Consider the following 4,688-nt stretch of genomic DNA (forward strand, 5'->3'; position numbering starts at 1 on the left):
ATGTTGAATGCAAAAGGATTTTGGGGCCTTTAAAGCTCAGATCAGCGCCCTTGGAAAAATGGGTCTTACATACACTCAGTGTTGATACATTTGATTATGGCACTGAAGCATGGGTAGAAGAAGCAATTTCCAATGGTAAAAGGAGACACCAGAATAACAAATGTTTTAATTGTGGCAAAATGGGTCATATGAAAAGGAATTGTAGACAACAGATTTTCAGAAATAATAATAATAATAATAATAATGCATCTTTCAGAAATAATAATAATGTATCTCCTAGAAATAACAGAAATAGAAGGACTCAGCCTTCAGGTTTATGTAGAAGATGTGGAAAAGGCAGACATTGGATGAATGAATGCAGGTCTACAAGAGATAGACAAGGCAACCTGATATAGATGGAAAACGTGAGAGGGGGGCCTCACAGGCCCCCATGGCAAACATGGTTCAGTCATTTCCAGTTTCTGGAGAGAACGTGCCTCGTCAGGACAATTAGGAAGCCCCATGCCTACTGTTACAAGCAATAATGATCAGAAAGATAAGTTATGTGTGTTTTGGCAAACTTCTATAAATGATCAAAGACCTAAACTGAGAGTGTGTGTAAATGGCATTTTTATTATTGGCCTGCTGGACACAGGTGCTGATGTAAGTATCATTACCCCAGAATCTTGGCATCCATATTGGCCTCTTCAGAATGTAAATGTTCAGCTCCTGGGAATTGGAAAGGCAGAGCACGAGATGGGTTGAATGTATAGGGCCAGAGGGACAAATAGGAAAATTAAAGCCAAATGTAGCCAATATAGCAATGAATTTATGGGGTCGTGACCTATTACAACAATGGAATACCGAAATTAACATTCCTGCTACTTCTATGACCCATCCAGAAGGCCACGTAATTTGTGAGCCTCAAGTCGAGATCACTTGGGTAGGAATGGGGGGAAAGAGAAAGAGAACCAAGCACGTATGAAGAATGACAGAGTCAGTCTGACATGCGTCTAAGTTCCGTTTATTGCAGGCAGGGATTTATTCTTATAGAATGGTTCTGGCAGGGAGGGGTAAGGTTAGAGGGGAATGGAAACTATTGTGCCCTAGGCCAAGGGGGAAGTAATTGTTTTATATTTTTCTGAACCATCTTGTGGTTAAGCCGTTCCAAGAACTGTGTCACAACTGAATGTGCTTTCAGCAGCAGGCTGCTCTTGCAGCAAGCTGTCCTTGCAGAGAGAATGAGGAAGATTGACCAGTATATTTGGTCGGGGGGCTTGTTGGTCCCCAACATCTCCCCCTCTCTATATATATAAATTAGCCAATTGGGATTTAGGATCTGGGTGCTACTTTGATATTCGAGAGACCAAAGACTCTGTAGCCGGAGCAGACACAAAATTGATCCAAGCCTAAGCTGGTGCAATGGGAACTAGCCCTCAGCGTGCAAGGCCTCGACGGTGGGTGTTCTGCAACTCTATGGCTGGTGTCAAGGTCAGAATCATGAGAGAGACTGAGCCTGTTAGAAGACTGATGCTAGACCTTTACCCGTCTTTGGGACATTCTCCCCATTAGGATTGCCCTGTCTTAGGTGGGCCTAGGCTTAAACAATTCTTCCGTCACTGACTTTCCAGTCTTCTTCCTCATGGGATTTTTTTGGGTTAAAGCACCATGGGGACAGATCTAGCAAGGCCAAATTTTACAATTTTGTCCAGAATTTCCATCCTGGGCTTGGGCTTGGGGTATGAAATCTAAGTGGGGAGTGGGAAAGGAATAAGGGTTGAGGGGAAGGAAGGGAAATCTTCTGTAGCTCGATCACAGCAACTTCTTCATTGGCAGCTTCTTCATTGGCAGCTTCTTCATTGGCAGCTTCTTCATTGGCAGCTAAGCGATGATAATGAACCTAAACAGGTTTTAATGCAGAATGTATTTGAGACTTAATAAAACGCGTTTAACGGTTAAAAGCCCACGTCCCAAAGGAAATAAGCAAAAGGAGTCCCAAAAGCGGACCAAAAAAGGGAAGAAGGTATGGGAGGATTCCTCCCCAAGCAGTCCATATTGGCCGGTCATGCAGCTCGCGTCTGCATTGTTCTAATTCCTCCTGATGATGTTTTATTCGTTCCCGTACAACGCCGGACTTATTGGCATAAAAACAACATCTTTCTTGTAATGTTAAGCATAGCCCGCCCTTATCTGCTGTGAGCAAATCCAAACCTCTCTGGTTTTGAAGCACGACCTCCGCGAGGGAGTCTATCTGATCTTGAAGATCCTGTACCGAGGTATAGACCTTAGTAATGTCATCTGCCAATTGTTGGGAGAGCTTAGTATAGGAAGAAAGGCTAGTGGCCAATCCTGCAGTTCCAGTCCCCAGGGCGCCAGCAACGCCTAGCCCCACAAGTAGGAAAATGAATTGAACGGCTCTTTTATGTCTGGGACTAAAATAATCAAAAGTGGGAATGGGTACTGGTTCATTCCCTGGTAGTAATTCAACATCAGGGAGTAGAGTTGCCAGGACACAAAGCCCTGTCCAGTTCATAGGGAGAACAGCCATGTTTCCACCGCACACAAACACATGCCCCATGTGGGGGGGCATAGCATAGAGGATGCATTAAAAACTGCAGGCAGTAAAGGTAATAAGCCCTACATCTATATCAAAGCTATTATTTTGATAATGCTTATAAACGCATAATGTCATATTAAATGCGACAGGTTGAACCCTAAAAGGGGGCATAAGAATACAGTTCTCAAGGGAGGATTTAAAAGTGCCATTAAAAGATGACGGTAATGCTAAAGGCCAGGAGGATCCATAGGCAAGGCACAGCCAGCAGTCCTGAGCCAATGTAGGATTGGTAATATTTAGGGTGTAATGAGTGGCCTCAAGGACCTCAAACGTTTGAGGATCAATTTCGACACCCCTAGGTTTTGGAAGTAGTAAGGGGTGATAATGAATCTGAGGAATCTGGGAGTCAATCCATTTTTGTACCTCCTCTTGGATCTGAACTTCACAGACTGTATCCGTGGGGCCTCCTCCATCGGAGACATGGATTGGAGCGTTTTTATTCCAGCATGCAAGTTTGCCAACGGGGACTGTGCATGAGGCCTGTGAGAGTTTGTTAGTGGAACCTAGGATTTGTGGCTGAACTGACCAGTCACCTCTAGCATTTCCTTTCCAGTGACGAGTGACCAGGGCAGTAAAATAAGATTGGCCGTTGTTAATGCATTCTGAGTAAGAAGAATAACATCATGCATGCATCTGATCTGTGTATTTGCAGTCTTTAGGACATGGAGAATCATGGGAAAGAGGCTTAGGTTTGGCAGCACATGTCCATTGTTGGGTGGAGCCTATAACAGTTGTGGAGATCCCTAAGTATGCCATCTTAGTCCCACAATCCACAGTTTTAAAACTTGTTGATGGTGGGGACAGAACATCTCCTCCTTTGCAATCACAAGGGGGTCCATACAGACTCTTTATAATGCCTTCCAGGTCAATGGGCTTAAAGCCGGCCAAAATTATCCCAGCCCAGAGGGACCAGACTGCTCTTAAGCATAACATCCTTACCATGTGTGATCTTACCAAGTGCATTCCTGGCCTGACATGTGACAGCGAAGGCAAAAACAGCAGAAAAGAACAATCAGGAACATCAAAGTTACAGCAAGGGTTCCATAAAGTGGCTCAATATTTTTTGTGAATATATCTTGCATTTTCAAGCGTGGCATTTCTGCAATATAAACAGAAAAATATTTCCTCAGGAGGTACATCCCTGGGCCTATTTGGTGTCAGCGAAGGGTTTAACCAGCCTGACTGGGAGCCATCTTGCTCCTTTTTCCTTTGTATCATATATGGCAGCGGAACCTTTACCCCAGATTAGAACTGGGTCGGGTCCATTCCATAGCCCAGTTATGGGGTCCTTCCATAGAACCTTGGCATATCCCTGATGAGTTTTGGGATGCCAGTGTCTGTCTGCTGCCGATTTTCCTTGTTCATCGAGCATCAGGAAATTTAGAACAAAGAGGGCTTGTGCAAGCACCAATTTTTGGTTACCTTTGTGGGGGAACAATGTCTCTTGTGCTTTTAATTTGTTAATGGTTTTCTTTAAAGTTTGGTGGGTTCTCTCAACAATACCTTGTCCTTGAGGATTGTAAGGTATTCCGGTGACATGCTTGATTCCCAATGCTGTGCAGAACTGTTTAAATTTTGAACTAGTATATCCAGGGCCATTATCTGTTTTAACAGACGTCGGTTGACCTAAGGTAGCCAGAGCTTGCATCATGTGGCTAATAACATCCTTGGTGGCCTCTCCGGTATGTGCAGAGGCAACAATGAACCCACTGAAGGTATCCACGGTAACATGGATATATTTGAGTTTCCCAAAGGTAGGCAGATGTGTCACATCCATTTGCCAGAGTTGTCCAGGCATAAGGCCTCGTGGATTTACCCCAAAATGTGGGTCTGGTAAATAGGGCAAACAATTTTTGCATGATTTGACAATTTCCCTAGCTTGTTCTCTTGTAATAAGGAATTTATGACGCAGTGTTTGAGCATTGAGATGATGGAGTCGATGGGCCTCTTTTGCGGCTGCTATTCCTCTGATTTCTGAGAAAAATGCTTGGGGCATTTTGGTGGCTGCATCCGCCAACTCATTCCCTAAGGCCAAGGGGCCTGGGAGACCTGTATGTACGCGGATGTGTCCAATGTAAAAGGGTGGTCTCTC

General features: G+C 44.3%; 1 long non-coding RNA gene across 1 annotated transcript; it reads right to left on the minus strand.

Annotated features, from left to right (window-relative positions):
• Positions 1–987: 987 nt before the first annotated feature.
• On the minus strand, positions 988–3,616 carry LOC142832806 (uncharacterized). The gene is made up of 2 exons (XR_012907276.1): positions 3,551–3,616; positions 988–1,879 (listed from the first exon to the last, which is right to left on the minus strand). It is a non-coding gene; the product is annotated as an uncharacterized LOC142832806 (long non-coding RNA).
• Between the last annotated feature and the right edge of the window lie 1,072 nt (positions 3,617–4,688).

The sequence above is a fragment of the Microtus pennsylvanicus genome, chromosome 12 (genome assembly GCF_037038515.1).
Source record: "Microtus pennsylvanicus isolate mMicPen1 chromosome 12, mMicPen1.hap1, whole genome shotgun sequence".
NCBI classification, from domain to species: Eukaryota; Metazoa; Chordata; class Mammalia; order Rodentia; family Cricetidae; genus Microtus; species Microtus pennsylvanicus.